The sequence below is a fragment of the Microcaecilia unicolor genome, chromosome 1, assembly GCF_901765095.1.
Source record: "Microcaecilia unicolor chromosome 1, aMicUni1.1, whole genome shotgun sequence".
NCBI classification, from domain to species: domain Eukaryota; kingdom Metazoa; phylum Chordata; class Amphibia; order Gymnophiona; family Siphonopidae; genus Microcaecilia; species Microcaecilia unicolor.
Window position 1 is genome coordinate 682,648,440 of NC_044031.1, and position 18,534 is coordinate 682,666,973.

The 18,534-nt window shown below is 44.4% G+C and overlaps 1 protein-coding gene across 2 annotated transcripts in view; it reads right to left on the reverse strand.

The window, feature by feature from the left end:
* RBPMS2 (RNA binding protein, mRNA processing factor 2) overlaps nucleotides 1-18,534 on the reverse strand; it is a 143,656-nt gene that overhangs the window by 21,403 nt on the left and 103,719 nt on the right. The window lies entirely within an intron of this gene.

The following is an 18,534-nucleotide window of genomic DNA, read 5'->3' on the forward strand; positions in this document are numbered from 1 at the left end:
GGGGGGGGGCTGGAGGTCCACCCCAACTCCCCCCCCACATTGTTGTACTAATCCCTGGTGGTCCAGTAGGAGTAGTGACAACCCCCCTCCCGGCACCCCTACCCTCTCCCAACCCAGCGAGCTGAAGCCACCCCAACTTCCCCCCCCCCCCCAGCGTATACCAATCCCTGGTGGTCTAGAAGTAGTGACAACCCCCCTCCCGGCCCCCCCTACCTTTAGTTGGAAGAGGGACGCAGCCTGCCTCCCTCCTCTTCCAGTGGAGGGCATCGCAAAATGGCGGCGCCCAGCCCCGCCCATTGCATCCTCCAGCCCCCCACCCCCGTCGCTCGCTGGGTAGGAGAGTGGGAGAGGGTTTGGTCGGCACCGGCGGCCACTTGATATTTTCTGGGGGTTCGGGGGGAAACCGGAGGTCCGCCAGACCTCCAGCCCCATTTTGCCTTGCTCGGGGCAGGGGTAGTCAGGGCTTGGTGGTCCATGGACCTCCAGCCCCTGTGTTTGATAGGTTTGGGCTTTTGACAGCCCAGACCTGTCAAACAAGTGCAGGAGAATTGTGCTGAGCGCATGCTCAGGTACAATTCTCCCGCACTTCTACCCCTTGATCAGAGATAATTGCGCTGCTTAAATTTGCATGCATTATCTCTGATCATTGATGCAGAAAAGCCCTGCGCTTTTCCAGCGCTATTTTTAGAGCGCTGTTTGGAACAGTGCGGGGCTTTGGATCATGATGGCCACAGTGAGGACATGGGAATTGCATAGCTGAAAGAAAAGCTTGGGAATGAAAGTCCCACCAGAGGGTAGATGGACCCAATAGGCAGATTAAGAGGGAAAAGAGAAGATGCTGTACTTAGTTCATATATTTCACAAAGCAGGGTCCAATAGTTTGTGCCCTGCATGCTGTTTTGTTTTTTGGGTTTTTTTTTTTGTTGTTGTTTTTTTTTTTTACACACAGGTCATGTGCCGTTTAGTAAGGAGAACTTAACTTCCATATTGGGTCAAACCAAAAGGTCCATTCAGCCCAGTACCCTATTTCCAACAGTAGGAAAATCCATGTCACAAGTTCCTGGTAGGATCCCAAGTAGAAGATTTCATGCTAGTGACACCAGGGATAATCAGTGGCTTTCTTTAGGTCTCCCTTAATGGTTTATGGACTTTTCCTCCAGGAATTTGTTGAACCCTTAACCTGGCTTTTACCATATCCTCTCAAGTTACAGAGCTTCACTACATGTTGAGTAAAGATTCTCATAATTGTTTTAAATGTATTACTAAGTAAATTAAGGCTGTGGTCCCCTAGTGTCTATGTTTATTGGTATTTGATAAAACTGCCCTTATTGCAAATGCAAATCAAAGTGATGTACAATTAAAAAGAAAAAAAATATGAAAGAACACCATAGTAAAATAGGACAGTAAACATTCAAACCAGGCACAAACATACTAGAGGAAGAAGGGGAAAGGGCGCCTACTGGCAACAAATGCCCAAGCTTAACAGCCGTTTGCAAATCATAACAAAAGAGGAATGAAGTACCAACCATTGTAAGCCAATGAACTATCAAAGTTAGAAAGGGAGTACTCTGGCCTGAGTGAAAGTGGAATGTTATTCCATAAATGAGGGGCCAAGTAAAATGCAGTTTTCTTGGTGGATTCTAACTGTGCAAGAGGGGGGCTTTGGAGAACAAGTCTAAAGTCATTTAAAGATCTTAATTGTGGTGGGAGTAGGGAATGGTTAATTTAGCCAAATAATTTGGGAGACTTTTACAAAGAGCTTTCAAAGTAAGCAGCAAAACCTTATACTGAATTCTTGATTCATCTGCAAGCCAGTGGAGCTTTTTTGAGAAGGGGAGTTACATGATCTCTTCGCTTAGCTTTACATAATACCCTAGCCACAGTGTTTTGCTTTTTCTCCATTCCACTTCACTCAGGGTCTCCCTTCAGTCATCTTCTCACAGCTGAAGTGCCCTAACCTCTTTAGCCTATCATATGTCTTGTTCCATCCCTTAATTATTCTGGTCGTCATCTGTACCTTTTCTAATTTTGCTATCGGAGATGCAGTGATCAGAGCTGCACACAACTCAAGGTTCTGTTACACCAAGGAGCAATAGAGACATGACATTTTTAAATTCACTATTCCTTTCCCATAACCTAACATTGTTTGCTGTTTTGGCAACCACTCTTCAGCATCCTTTTCCTAGGTGGAAATTCCTATAATGAGTCATGTAGTTATTCTCAGTGCATTTTTTGTAGAAAAAAAAGTGCCGGTACTCATTATGGGCGGGGTCACCACATATGGCCCTACCCCTATGATAGCCACACCCACATTAGCCACACCCCTTATATCAGCCATGGCGTATATAAACAGACATCATTGAAAATATACTAGTATAGGAGAAAAACAATAACTTGTGATTTTTTTTCATTATAAATCATTTCTGTAAGATGTTACAGCTCCAGTATACCCAGTGCAAAATAAGACAACAGATATAAGTTCTCAAATTGGACAAATTCCAAACACTAAAATGAAAATAAAATAATTTTCTACCTTTGTCTGGTGATTGTTTTCTATCCATACTGGTCCAAGTGTCTGATTCTGCTGCTCTCTATCTGTTCTCTTAACTCCGTTTCCAGGGCTTCCTTTCCATTTATTTCTTTACTTTCCTCCTTTCTTCTTCCATGTCCAGCATTTCTCCTCTCTCCCCGCCAACCCCTCCATCCATCCATGTCCAGCAATTCTCCTCTATCTCCTGCTCTGCTCTCCTCTCCATCCATTTCCAGCATTTCTCCTTCCTCCCCTGCCATCCCATCCATGTGGATCTCCTTCCTATCTTCCCTCCCCTCCATCCATGTCCAGCATGTCTCCTCTCTCCCCTGCCCTCCCATGTCCAGTGATTCTCCTCTCTCCCCTGCCCTCCTCTCCTATCCAAGTCCAGCAATTCTCTCTTCCCTGCCTTCCCCTTCCATCCATGTCCAGCAATTCTCCATTCTCCTCTCTCCCCTGCCCTACTATCCCATCCCCTCCATGTCCAGCTATTCTCTTTTGCCCCCTATCCTCCCCCTCCCTTCAATGTCCAGTGACTCGCCCCAGCCTCCACCTGCCCCCGAGATCATTCAAACCCCAGCCTCATTTGCCCAGCCCCCCTTGCCCACACACACACACACACCCAGCCCCCCTTGCCCCCCCCACACACACCCCCAGCCCCACACACACACCCAGCCCCACTTGCCCACACATCCCCCCAGCCCCACTAGCCCACACACACACCCCCAGCCCCACTTGCTCACCCTCCCCTGCTGTTTGTATCCCGCCAATCCCTGCCTCAAACTTATTTTTTCATGAACCGGCAGACAAGAAAGAAAACAATCAGCAGACGGGCTTGCCTCCTTCCATCGCGTCGGCCGCTTCGTTTCCCTGCATTCTCAGCGCGTCCCGCCCTTGAGGAAAGGAAATGACATAAGAGGGCGGGACGCGCTGAGAATGCAGGGAAACGAAGCGGCCGACGCGATGGAAGGAGGCAAGCCCTTCTGCTGTTTGTTTTCTTTCTTGTCTGCCGGTTCGCGAAAAAAAATAAAAGTTTTAGAGGCAGGGATCGGCCGGGTGCAAACAGCAGGGAGTGAGCAGGTGAGCCCCAGAAAAAAAGGTGCTGGTACGCCGTACCATCGCGTACCGGCACAAAAAAAGCACTGGTTATTCTTCCCAATGTGCATGACTTCCACATTAAATTTCTTCTATCATGTGACTGCCTAGTCTTCCTGCAATTTCTCAATTTGCATGTAATGCAATAATTTCAGATACTGTCATCTGCAAATTTAATCACATCACTCACTGTTCTGTTTCCAGATCATTTAAAAATGCTAAGACAGGTCCTAGTACAAATTCCTGGGATTCCATTAAGAAAACAGTTAAATGGCCAATTTTCTATCTTCTCAGTCCACAACTGGATATTGCCTCTTATCCTATGGCTTTTTAAATTTTATCTGGAGTCTCATTAAGAACTGTCAAGTGTTCTGAACCCCCCCCCCAGATATACTATATGTTCACCTTTAGCCACATTAAAAAAAAATAGGACATTGGTTAAGCAAGACTTCCTCTGGCTAAACCCATGTTGACTCTCCCATTAAGCTTTGTTTATACATTTTGTTTATAAGAGCTCTGTTATTTTGCTCAGCACTAACATCAGGCTCACTAGTGTGTTTCCAGCATCAGCCCTGTAAAATCCATTTTTTTAAAAAGGATTGCATTGGCCACAGTCATGATTGGGGGGGGGGGGGGGGGGAACCATTGTTCGAATTTCGCAGGCCGAAAAAAAGAGAAATCAGATACTCAGACTACTTCATGACCTCAAAAGGTCTAAACCGCTGCCTCTAAGTGTCCCACTTTTGCATAGAAACACAAAGTTTAAAAAAAAAAAGAAACACAAAGTTTCAGCCTCTATTCAAGCAGGAGAATCTCACTGTCCTTGATCTCAAGGAGGCGTACTTGCATATACCCATATAGCTACAGCATTAAAGGTTTTACAATTTGTGGTGCTGGGCAATCACTTCCAGGTCATATCTTTGCTCTTCAGTCTTGCCATTGCTCCAAGAATGTTTACCAAGGTTATAATGGTGTTGGCCTAGACGACTGGCTCATTTCTGTGTCATCCTATTTGGTCAGCATGGTGGCAATGGACAGTGTTGTCTATCTTCTGTAGTCATTGGGTTGGGTGATCAATTTCAAGAAGAGCAGACTAACTATTGCAGGCATTAAATATCTGTGTGTTCTATTTGACACAGCAAGGAAGAGGATCTTCCTCACAGAATGCAGAAGTCAAAGCGGATTCAACAGAATCATCTTCTCAGTCAGGACAGGCCTAGAGTCTTGGGCTCCGTCCAGGTTCTGGGGTCAATGACAGCAATGTTGGAAGTGGTGCCACGAGCAAGGGCTCATTTGCTCATTACAGGAGTCTCTCAGCTGCTGGTCTCCAGTGTCACAGAAGTAAAACCATCTTCTTTGGAAGCTGGTTGCCAGATACAGTATGCCGTGGTTGTCACACAGGAATTTGACCGTTTGGGCCCCAGTCCGAGTTTTCTCCAACAATGTGACAGAGGCAGGCGTTGTTCGCCAAAACACAGATCAGTGTCGAGTGTATTAATGAAATGTCTTATTTTACGATTCATCTCCCCAGTGTTTTGGAGTTGTGTTGATCAGGCCTACTTATGTATTTTATTTCTACTCCCATAGTGGATCCAGTTTCACCACCTTTATGGTTTTTCCAGTGAATATTTGCAAGGTTTTGATGTGGCTTACATTGAATACTTTTGCCAAGCACTAGGATGGACATTGCAATGCGCTCAGAAGCCAGTTTTGGGGCTTCAGTCCTTAGGGCAGTGGCACCAGGATTTCACCCACTCTAGGGATTGCTTTTAAACATCCCACAGATTCAGGAATAGTGGGAAACTACATAATGGAAGCAGAAGCTAGGTCTTACCTGATGATTTTTTATTAGTCCTTCTCACTATTGTAGAGGCCCATTTGAGGTTTAGTGTTTACACAAGAAAACCAGCCAGGAACAATAAGGAATTTGAACTAGCTTGTACAAGTAGGAACCCAACCATCAGTCTCATTTCAGCAGCAGATCCTATCTGAGCTAACAGGTGTGAAGGGCATACTACAGAAGGTTATATGGGGGAGATCAAGTGATGTGATGAGCACGGCATCTGTGCATAGTTGCAGGTCCGGAACCCCCAACCTCCATTAAGCTTTAATCTTCAATAATTTTTGAACCTTTTGAGAACCTGACTGGGAAACCTAACCGCACTGTGTGGAAAAATATAATCAACAAATCACCAGCAATGCACAGAAACCAATCCAAAAAGAAAAAGGGAAAGCAGGCAAACAATACATCACCCTTGCCCGATGTTTTTACAGATGCCCACTCTCCCAACTTACGTTGGTGGTGGATAGGGCCTTGGAACCAAAGCTAGGGGCTATGTCCCACAAACTCGACACTTTTCAAGCTGCCTTGGATGGCTTAGCAGTTTAGACCGGAGAGGTGGAAACCCGCTTGTCTATGGAGGATGACGTGCTTCAGCAAGACCAGACCTATAGTGTCTACAGAAACAACTGCAAGAGCACACCACCAAGCCTGAAGATCTGGAAAACCGTTCCCATAGGAACAATCTTCAGATTATAGGTTTGCCAGAGGCGATACCTAAACATAACCTTACAACTTAGCAAGTTCTTTTGTAAGCCATTCTTCTAGCTATCTCAGACCACATGGGCCCTTTAGGTTTGCCAGAAGCAATACCTGAACATAACCTTGCAACTTAGCTAGAAGAATGGCTTACAAAAGAACATTGCTATCTCAGACCACATGGGCCCTTTAGTCAGAGCGAGTGCACAGACTGGGCTGAGTCTCCGAGGATCAGAATTGTTCCAGAATCATTATGGCTAAGATCCTGAATTACTGACGACATGATAATCCTCCATGGATTTCGGCTGAAGAAAGACAACTTACAAAGGACAACGCATGTATTTCAAGATTACTCCCCTGCGGTGCAAGAATGGAGAAAATTCCACTATTTGCGAATCATTAATACAGAAGGGAATCCGCTTTATGCTTCTCTATCCAGCTACTCTAAAAGTATATCACCAAGGCAGATGGTCCTCCTTTACAACAGTTGCAGAGGCTAACAGCAGCCTTTTTGATGATGCCACTGGACCAGAGGACACATGACGGGTCTTTTTCATTACTTTGGTGAATATGTGAAGTAGAACAATGCTTCCCAGGTTGCTTTAACTTTTGCTACAATGTCCGTCCGCCTGGCCAGGATGAACAGACGGATGCAGAAATGTTAAATGAAATTAGAGATGCAAACAAACTGGGCAACAATAAAAATGGGTAATTTCAATTACCCCGATATTAACTGGGTAAATGTAACAGGGCACACTAGGGAGGTAAAATTCCTTGATAGAAATCAAGAACAGCTTTATGGAGCAGCTGGTACAGGAGCTGATGAGAGAAGGAAAACTTCTAGACCTAGTCCTTAGTGGAGCGCATGATCTGGTGCGGGAGGTAATGGTACTGGGGCCGCTTGACATAATATGATAAGATTTGATATTAGCTTTGAAGTATACATAGGAAATCAAATACGTTAGCGTTTAACTTCAAAAAAAGGAGACTATGATAAAATGAGAAGAATGGTAAAAAAAAAAAAAAAAAAAAAAAAAGAGGAGCAACTGCGAGGGTCAAAAATTTACATCAGGCCAAATATATTCCGCGTATTAAAAAAAAGGAGGACGGAAGACCAAACGACAGCTGGTGTGGTTAAAATGCGAGGTGAAGGAAGCTATTGGAGCTAAAAGAAAATCCTTCAGAAAATGGAAGGAACCAACTGAAAATAATAAACAGCATAAGGAATGTCAAGTCAAATGCAAAGCGCTGATAAGGAAGGCTAAGAGGGACTTCGAAAAAAAGATTGTGTTGGATGCAAAAACATAGTAAACATTTTTTTTTAGGTATATTAAAAGCAGGAAGCCGGCAAAAGAATCGGTTGGACCGCTTGATGAACGAGTAAAAGGGGCGATTAGGGAAGACAAAGCCGTAGCGGAGAGATTAAATGAATTCTTTGCTTCGGTCTTCACCGAGGAAGATTTGGGTGGGATACTGGTACCGGAAATGATATTCAAAACTGACGAGTCGGAGAAAATGAATTCTCTGTAAACCTGGAGGATGTAATGGGGCAGTTCTACAAACTGAAGAGTAGCAAATCTCCTGGACTGGATGGTATTCATCCCAAAGTACTGATAGAACTGAAAAATGAGCTTGCGGAGCTATTGTTAGTAATATGTAATTTATCTTTAAAATTGAGTGTGGTACCGGAAGATTGGAGGGTGGCCAATGTAACGCCAATTTTTTAAAAAAGTTCCAGAGGAGATCTGGGAAATTATAGACCAGTCTGACATCAGTGCTGGGCAAAATGGTAGAGACTTAAAATTACAAAGCATATTCAAAAGCATGGATTAATGAGACAAAGTCAACATGGATTTAGTGAAGGGAAATCTTGCCTCACCAATCTACTACATTTCTTTGAAGGGGTGAACAAACATGTGGATAAAGGTGAGCTGGTTGATATTGTACATCTGGATTTTCAGAAGGCATTTGACAAAGTACCTCATGAAAGACTCGAGAGGAAATTGGAGAATCATGGGATAGGAGGTAGTGTCCTATTGTGGCTTAAAAACTGGTTAAAAGAGATGAGGGTTAAATGGTCAGTATTCTCAATGGAGAAGGGTAGTTAGTGGGGTTCCCAAGGGGTTTGTGCTGGGACCGCCGCTGCTTTTTAATGTATTTATAAATGATCTAGAGATGGGAGTAACTAGTGAGGTAATTTAAATTTGCTGATGACACAAAGTTACAAGTCATTAAATCGCGGGAGGATTGTGAAAAATTACAAGAGAACCTTAAGAGACTGGGCTTCTAAATAGCAGATGACGTTTAATGTGAGCAAGTGCAAAGTGATGCATGTGGGAAAGAGGAACCCGAATTATAGCTATGTCATGCAAGGTTCCACGTTAGGAGTCACAGACCAAGAAAGGGATCTAGGTGTCGATGATACATTGAAAGCTTCTGCTGAGTGTGCTGCTGAGGCTAAGAAAGCAAATAGAATGTTAGGTATTATTAGGAAAGGAATGGAAAACAAAAATGAGGATGTTATAATGCCTTTGTATCGGTCCATGGTGCGACCGCACCTCCAATATTGTGCTCCATTCTGGTCGCCACAACTCAAAAAAGATATAGTGGAATTAGAAAAGGTGCAGAGAAGGGCGACGAACATGATAAAGGGGATGGGATGACTTCCCTATGAGGAAAGGCTAAAGCAGCTAGGGCTCTTCAGCTTGGAGAAAAGGCGGCTGAGGGGAGATATGATAGAGGTCTATAAAGTAATGAGTGGAGTTGAATGGGTAGATGTGAAGCGTCTGTTTACGCTTTCCAAAAATACTAGGACTAGGGGGCATGCGATGAAGCTACAATGTAGTAAATTTAAAACAAATCGGTTCACTCAACGTGTAATTAAACTCTGGAATTTGTTCCCAGAGAATGTGGTAAAGGCAGTTAGCTTAGCGGAGTTTTAAAAAAAGGTTTGGACTGCTTCCTAAAGGAAACATCCATAGACCATTATTAAATGGACTTGGAGAAAATCCACTATTTCTGGGATAAGCCATATAAAATGTTTTGTACTTTTTTAGGATCTTGCCAGGTAATTGTGACCTGGATTGGCCACTGTTGGAAAGAGGATGCTGGGCTTGCAGTGGCGTACCAAGGTGGGGGCGGTCCGCCCCGGGTGCACGCCGCTGGGGGGGGTGCCATGCGCCGGTCAGCGTCGTTCGTTTCCATGCTCCCTCTGACCTGGAACAGGAAATAACCTGTTTCGGGGCAGAGGGAGCATGGAAACGAACGACACTGACCGGCGCGCGGCACCCCCCCAGTGGTGTGCACCCGGGGGGGGGGTTTCTTTCGCCGGGGTGGGGGGTGTCACGCTGCACAGGGGAGCGGGGCACATTGGCGATCCGCCCCAGGTGTCAGCGCCCCTAGGAACGCCACTGTGGGCTTGATGGACCTTTGGTCTTTCCCAGTATGGCAATACTTATGTACTTATGTAATTACCTGAGAGGGTGGGAACTGGGGGGGTCCCTTGCACCAGGCCCACCCAACGGTAGCACATGTTTAGCGGTAGCTGGTGGGGATCCCAAGCTCTGCCAGCTGAAGACTTCCCCCTGATGGTAATGAAAATGCTGCTCTCCACAATACTGGCACCTGCGCATGCTCAGTTTTCAGCGCATGCCTGCTGCAGACTACCAAGGTGGAGAGAAGCATTTTCCCAGCAGCTGAGATATTTTTTGGGTTGTGTGTGTGTGTGTGGGGGGGGGGGGGGGGGGAACATTTGGTGCCCAACCACTTCTTGCCTAGGCCCACCCAAAATCTGCTGTCTGGCTACGCCCTTGCCTTGCCCCTCCAGTGATCTCCACTCTACCTGGTGAGATTCTCGCTGGGTGAGATGTATGCAAAAACTATTAGTGTTCTGGGGAGGAAGAGAGGGTCAGGGAGTTTGCTCTGACAATTTATGGTGGAATCAGTGTGGGTTTGCCTTAGGGGAAGGAACATTTGGGGTTGAGAAGGGAAGAGAACAATTGCACGGGAGGAATGACCTCCATGTATTAGTTTACTATTGGGCTATTCGAACACTATGGCAGGCATACTAGCTTCTGGTACCTCCCGTCAATGGAAGACTGCTTGTTGGGGTAGGGCACTACAGAGAGCCTGGGCAGGGCTGGGCACCTGGGTTTGTTCCAAACAGATTCAAGCAGTTACACACATTTTCTTTATGACCCAACTTACTATGTCCACTGGCTAACATACTCCATCGGATAATAGGTCCTGAACAGATTGGCTTTGTATGACATCGCCACTCAGTCCATAATGTGCGAAGCCTCCCTTTAGCCATTGCTCACTTCCAAGTCACTAATACACTGTCACTGAGAGTTAGCCTAGATACTGAAAAGGCATTTGATTGGGTAGGTTGGCAATATCTATTCCAGGTCGGTTCTACAACGCAATACAGACTTTGTATCGTCACTCTACAGCAAGTATACTGGTGAATGGAACAAGGAAAGTTTTGAGGTGGAGCGAGGCATGCGACAAGAGAGTCCACTTTCTGCTCTTATTTCTTTCCTTGGAGCCCCTGTTGTGTGTCCTCAGAGCCGCTGAAGAGGTGCCTGGTATACAGTTACTAGACCATCATATTAAAACCCTTGCTTATGCAAATGATTTACTTGTGGTGCTGTCTGATCCAAATCACTCCTTACCTAACCTATTAGGTATTATTACTGATTATGGCCATTATTCAGGCTTTAAAAACAACTTACAAAAATCACAAGCCCTACCTATATTATCCAACACTAAACTGAAATGGGCAGGGGCTTTCCCCACTTGCTTGGGCAGACAGCACCTTAAAGTTCTTGGAATCTATATTCCATCAGAACTTAATTATATAGCTTAAATCTCACAAGATTACAGCAGACAACCCAAGTACGTTTGCAGGCTTGGCGAGCCTTTCCACTTTCACTATTGGGGCGAATAGTTAATTGTTCCTAAATGGTTATATGTTTTTCAGCTTCTACCATTATACTGTAAAATGTCGGAGGTACACTGTTTAAACAGATCTTTGCAGAGATTCCTCTGGAGAGGGAAGAGGGCTCGTTTCCCCATATCCACTCTTCACATCCCAGTGGAGCATGGAGAACTAGGATTATTAAATGTGCATCACCTTACCATAGCCAGCGGTGTGCAACATAATGACTGGTTTTGCAATACAGATGATTACAGTCCTGGAAACACAACAAACATCTGGTACTCATTTCAGCTACATTCTCCACATTGGGAAGGGGGGCAACATCCCCCAGTATTACAAAACTTTTATTCTGTCTACAGCAAAGGTGACTTGGCACTGGATTTGTCACCTCCACTGTTTCTGTTCAAGAGTTACACCATACCTATTTGCAACAACCCAGCTTTTTCTCCTGGTCAACATTATTCAGTTTTAACGGTGAAAGCGAGGAGTGGTCTATTTGCTTCATGTAGTGATGGCTGAAGGAAGTGTCAAATCCTTTAAAGAATGCCAAAGAGATCTAACTGATGATGTTCAGGAAGAACTTGCAACTGCATTTACCCTGGGAGCACAACAAAAGGTGCCTCTTTCCTTTCATCATCGGCACCTTAGAGATACGATATCAGAACTCAATCACGCTTGGTGGTTATTTGGAAGACAGAAAGTCAATTTAAAGTCCATATCCTCTCTATGCAGGGCTCAAAGAACTTTGCAGACTTTACAGATTTTACATATCCAGAGATAAGCATTTCATATGAGGCTATCCTCTACAGGCTCTTGTTTAAAATGTGAAACTATTGGAGTCACATTGGGGACATGTTCTGGTCTTGCCGAGATGCAGTCATGTTTTGGAAACAGATTTTGTCTTGGGTGTCTCGACACTGGTGTACAGGATGGCATTATGACCCCATGGCTCTTGTTTGGCAATCCTAAGTTAGGGCCTTCTATCCCTAGTGGATTTACAGCTTTTGTAACTAGAGCTACTATAATGGCTAAACAAGTTATATTGACAGTTTGGCTTTCCTCGAGAGGGCCCTTTTTTCAACAATGGTGCACTCACATGATTGAGTTATTGTACTTGGAGCGCATGACCCTTCAAGACATTTCTTCTGCTGCTGGAGTACAATTTCAACAGCGCTGGGACCCTTTTTGGGGTACCATGTCACCTACAGCCGAGTCGGGTTTTGAATTTGTGACCATGTTCTTTTCCCTCGGGGTTTATGGGGAAGGGTTTGAGAGGATGGGCGTTTCTATTAGTTTATACATATAAGGGGACGATATAGGTGGATTCTAGGGATGGGAGGAATATCAAGTTGTATTGCTCTTCGGAAAACACTGTATAAGTAGAAAACTGCAATTATTGTACTATTGTTGGCAACGTTGATAACATACTTAAACAAGATATAATATGGACAAAGGGAAGATCTGGATCAGTTCTTAGCTCAGAGTCTGACAAGTCACTGAAGGCAAAGAAGCAACCTCATTCTATCAGCTAGCATTTCCTCAGAGCTCAGTTTTTATGATACCACTAAGGCATTTTTCTTATCTCCCTCCCTCAGTTTATGGCTCCAGTTTCTACAATGAATTAGCTTTATTTTGAACTTTTAGAGCTAAGATACTATGAACTAAGGACCAGATGGCCGTTTCTCCTCCCCCAATGGCAAAACTTGACACTAGTTTCAGACATGGTACTCATGGGGCTAGTACCAGTACTATAAATAATGCTTCCAAATCAGTAGGGCTTGATTTTCAGTTCAGCAATTCAGTGATCAGAAATTATTTGTAGAGCTTTAAGCTCCTGCACCATTCTAGAATTCAGGTCTTGAGAATCTGAAATTTGTTTTCTACAAATTTATTACATCTATTTGTATAGGTGCCCATTTCTCATGGATCCATGATACTAGTATGCTGGAAATTTACTTAAGGTACTAGGTGGGAGGAAAGATGAACATCTCTAAAGGCATGATTCCCTTCACAAGGGCAATCCCAAGAGGCTCTAAGGCTTTCCTTCAAAGCTCAACAAACAAGGAAACCAGTCATCCAGGCATCCATCGGCCAAGGGGGAGAATGTTATGGTGGCATAGAAGATACTACTAGTCCTGTCAACGTTTCAGCACTGTTAACTGCATTTTTATGAACTGTGTAAAACACTGGTTGACCAAGTTCAAAAGTCAGCTATGTGTATTATATCTAGATTCATGAATTTTGTTTTTTTAATGCAGTTAAAGGAAGATTACAGCCCGCATGTAGAAAGTCACTTCATTGATCTAAATGTATCAGTATAAAAATTGTGGTTAAAGCAGATAGCGTAGCAGGGTTAAAAATGTTTAGACAAGTTCCTGAAAGAAAAGTAAAAAAACATTAAGTTAGACTTGGAAAAATCCATTGCTTCTTCCTGGGTAAGCAAAATGCTTCTCTTTTGGGATCTTGCCATGTACTTGGCCTGGAATGACCACTGTTAGAAATAAGATAATGGGCTTGATAAACCTTTGGTCTGTCCCAACAAGGCAATGTTTGTGCTTTCTACTCTAGACCCTCCCCTCTCAAAGCATGCAGGAAAAGGAGAGAGTAAGGCTGAAGCAGAGAGTTATTTTGCTCTTTAATGCAGCTCCTCCCCCTCATTTCTGGAGAGCTAAATGCCATTATGCATATGTAAGAAAACCCATCTCACTTATTTGCAAACTTTCGGTCTGGGAACTAACATTTGCATAGCTTTGTTGCCCACTAAGGTGGCAGTTCTAGTGGGCACCTACATTTAGGTGGCCCAAGGCCATGAGAGTCCTGGGCAACCAGGTTCTGTTATAAAATACTAGCAAGCCCCAGTATCAGTGTGGGTTAACATTTAGGCCCCTTGCAGTAGCACCAACTCTAAGTATGGGCACTTGAATGTGGTAGGGATGTGCATAATGTACGGTATTAAGTTATGCCTATTAAGAGGAAGCCCCATTCATGCTCAGCCCATGTGTACACTCCCTTGTAAATACATATTACGAGCCTAGCTGTGCATGACATTTCTATATGCTGAAGTTCCTCTCCCTATTGTATCCATGTTTAGTCTTTGGATGATGCTGTTAAGTTACATGGGTAGTTACACAATAGCACTTAAGTGACCTACTAGTATTCTATGCACACAAGGGGCCCATGCGTCTAAATTTTAGAATTGTCCTTTAAACCAGCTCCATCTGTACCTCCTAGAGACAGTGGCTGTGCATCTAAGCAGTGGAGCACCTAGCTTGTCCCTCCCCAAAGCACATTGCCCCACCACCTGTCCTCCTAGCAAGGGGGTGCGTGGCTGTTGTCTCTGCCAGTCCCATCCTGAACAGGGGACCAGCAGAGCCGACAGCCATGCACTTGCTCTGTGCACCCTCTTGCTACCTGCACCCAGAGCAGACCACCTCCACTGCCCCGCTCTTGGTATGCTACTGCACCTAAGTTAAAGGTCTGTTGATAACCATGACAGTTTTGATCAGTATACAACTTCCTCTGTACATCTCAAGACCAGCACAGTGGAGCCTAGGCTCTGAATTCAGACCAGTCTATGAGACACCATCCAAGTCACAAAACAGCTCAGGACTCTGTCCTGATGGTAGATTCAATCAAATCTTGCCAGGACCACTCCCTTCCAAATTCTTCTTGACTAGGGAGAACTCCGCACAGGGTCTCTGATGTCAGGAAAAGCATCAGATAAAATACCTAGATACACTGATAATCTAGAATGCTCTAAGAAGCTATCTTAATCCAAACATCCAATCAGGTACTACATTCTGTGAAATATCAAGGGCAACCAGGATAGTTGCCACCAATGGGAGACTTCAGCTTGCACAGGTACATATATTGAAAAACCTAGAACAACATGAGCAGTCCCTGGATAGAGGGGTAGCAAAGCAAGATATTCCATGAGAGAGGAATACCCATCATGGATTTGTTTCTCATCTAAAAGTTATATTCAAGAGTAGGACACATGACAAATAGCCTCAGATGCTGCCTAGATTGGAGAAGCCTTCTTACACATGTATCAGATTTCACCAGCAGCAGACTTAGTCAAACAGAATTTCTTCTATTATAGTTGTCTATCTAGGATATTAACAGGTTGGGGATCTTTCCCAACTTTAAGAATGTGAACATCTCTCAAAAGCAGTTTCCTGGTCCATTCAGCCTGATGTTGAAGGAGAATTAGTTCACATTCTGTTGATAGAAGCCACAAGGATAAGATATGGTACGAGACTCTCTGCCTGGTGGTCTTATGATAAGTGAAGGGTCTGCCACCCAGTACGAGGGCTGTGGATCCTTTTTCCTGTCCTAAACTCTGCTCAAATAGCTTTGATATCTGAAGGTTTAAAAGATTTTAGGCTTCAACCTAGTGCAATTTGTATATACCAGGCTGAAGTAAATCCATCTACAGCCTTAGTAGTTTGCATCTTGCAGGGTTTGCATATGAAGTCTCCTATCAGGCCTCCCGTGTGTCTTGAGCCTTCAGCTTGTACTAACCGAGTTGATGAAAGCCTCTCACCACTGGACCCCTGTGAGCTGATGTACTTGACCAATAAAGAACCTATTCTTGGTTGCAATCACTGACATGTAGAGTCAATGGGCTCCAAGCTTTAATCTCATCTGCCTATACAAAAGATTGATAAGGGTGGTTTTGCACACAGCCTAAGGATTTTTTTTTAAACCTCAACTGTCAAGGCATCTCAAACCACAGGTCCACAAAAGGTGAGCATGCCATGCAGTGTGGATAGCAAAAGCCTTAGCCTACTTTAAATCCACTAAAGTCCTTTAAAATAAAAGCAAAAAGCTGGGTAGACTCACTAAACCTGGGACTGCTATAGCCAAGCACCCACTAGTTTGACAGATTGCATTTTACATATGCCCCAGCAGCTTTGACCCTAGAGGGGCATGTCAAGGCTCAAGTCACAACTACAACAAAAAAGTGTTCCCCACCTAAAATCAGCTTCCCATCTAACTGGGATTTGGAGAGATATTTACTATCTCAGTAGATTAGTGAATGAATCCTATAAAATGAAGTTAGAATCTAACTCCATCCCCCACCCCTTTGGCCTGTCTGGTAATCTGGAAGTTAAAAAAAAAATGGTTTACTATTAGCATTTTACCTTTTTTGTTGAGACAACCTACGTTTTGAGAAAACAGTTACTTGTTAAAAGAAAAATTGAATATCTGTAACAGGTATTCAAGGATGAGGGAGGCAGGTAGCATCTGTCAGGACACATCTCTTAACAGTTGGCTTCCCTTAGCAATAGCTTTACATAACTGAGGTAGCCCTATGTGACTACTGTCGCAGCTACCCACCTGCTCAGTGCACTGCTCTAGAAAACTAAGACTTCTATTGTTCCCTAGGTCTGTGGTCACTGCAGACGGCGTTGATCCGGGTTCCCCAAAGGGAACGACTGGTGATCCGGAGGATTTTGGCGGATCTGCTTAATAACTCTGTGTGGCAGTGGCTGAGGACATTCAGCCGCATAATGACCGAATTGTTGGCAGCGATAACACTGGACATTGGCATGGCGATCGGGACTAGGCTGAGAACGGCCGTCCTTGCGACGCCTATTATTGTCGGGTGGGCCCCGTGGGGGGCCTCTTTGAGGTTGAGACCAGTGGCCACAATCATCAGGGTAATCATTTCTACGGTCTGGGCGGTTCGGGTTATCTAGCGAGGGGAGGTCACTGGGTCGCCTGCGGTCTCTCTGTGGCTGTCGTCTCTGCATCCGGGAGACATGCAGCGATGACAAGTCTGGAGGAGGTTGACGGTATTGACTATGAGGAAGGTGCTGGCATGGACATTCCACGGCGTAATGTCCCAATTGGAAACAACGGTTGTACTGTACTTCAGCTTGGTGGCTGAGAGCGATAGTCCTGGCACTGATTGTTAGCACTAGGAGCATTGGGATTATGTGGAATGGGTGAATCATGATTGAAGGTGGCATGTGCAAGAGTCGTGGTATGGCGGCTTGTGTTCTGTGCAACATGATCAGGCCGGTAACCATCCCTGCATTCATAGGCATAATGACCAGCTTGGTTGCATCGCCAACAATGAACTTTGGAATGACGTGTATTGGGACAGTGGGGGGATGGATTAAGCACTGGACAACTAGAGGTGGCTCTTGCAGGGGGCCGTCTACCAGGCCGCGGATTAAGATTGACCTCACCAGGTATCAATAACGATGTCAGATCGACAGTGTCTGGGATCACGCGATCAGTGATAGTCGATACCCATCTACTGAGGATCTGCGAGTGGAGACGATGGGTGGAATCGGGTGTGTGTGTGTAAATAAAGTTTAATAACCTTTTGAGAATTTTGGTATTAAAGGTGCCCTTACGGGGTCACGAGAGTCCAGGCTGAAACTTATTCCAGGAATGCCATATTTGGCAAAACTTTATAAGATTTTTGTGGTCTCCTGGGAAGTGATTTATCACTCTCTCAAGAGGCAGCATATTGAATTGGGTACCAGAACTCTGGTATGGCAGAACACCGATATCTGGGTTGTGTCAAATTGTACTGGCAAATCTAGTCTTATAGAACACCTATATCACTACTCTCTGTCACTATTATCTCCACAAGAAATCCGAATATAAAATTGCCAAAAGAAATCCGACTATGAATACTACTAAAAATCACCAACTCCGTAGGTTATCACAACTAACGTGACAACAAACTACAGGTACACGGAGGAAATCCGAAAGGTCACACCAACGTCTCGGGGTTCCCTTAATGGCACACCCCCTCTACTGTGTTACCCTGCGCTGGGTAGACAGATAGATAAGGCGGGGGACATGCACCGTGCAAAATGTATGCTGAAGGACTCAAATGTCCGTTCCGTCATTCCCTAACTACTCTAACCATGCTCGCTAAATTCTCTACACTATTTCTGACTAAATCTGGGTTAGTACCTAAGCTGTATCCAAGTATTTACATGTCCCTAAAACTATGTTTGTGTTAGTCCCCTAGCTGTATCTAAACCCCTAACGATCCCTAACTAGGCACTGTCACCTACCATAGGGACAACACAAGAATTTGCCCCTCAGCAAGTGGAAGCCCCGCAGAGCATCAGTCCCTGAACTCTGTTTCTACACTATATCAAACATCTTATGTATCTTCTGTAATAACTCCAAAAAAAACTCTTATGTATCTTTCATAACTCAAATATCTTTTAATGTCTAGACCTTATATAGTCTGTCCAAAGAAATAGGAACTCACTCCACCATCTTTCACTGCATTCTATAACTTGTGACATAAATCCAGTTTGTCATAAGGCTGGTATCTTTTCCTTAGACCTAACATCTCTCTTAGTGGCAATTCCTTTTAGAACTTCACAACTCCTTGATTACCCCAGTACTAGTGCTATTTAGAGATGGAGTCAGATTTAAGGTCACTCCAGC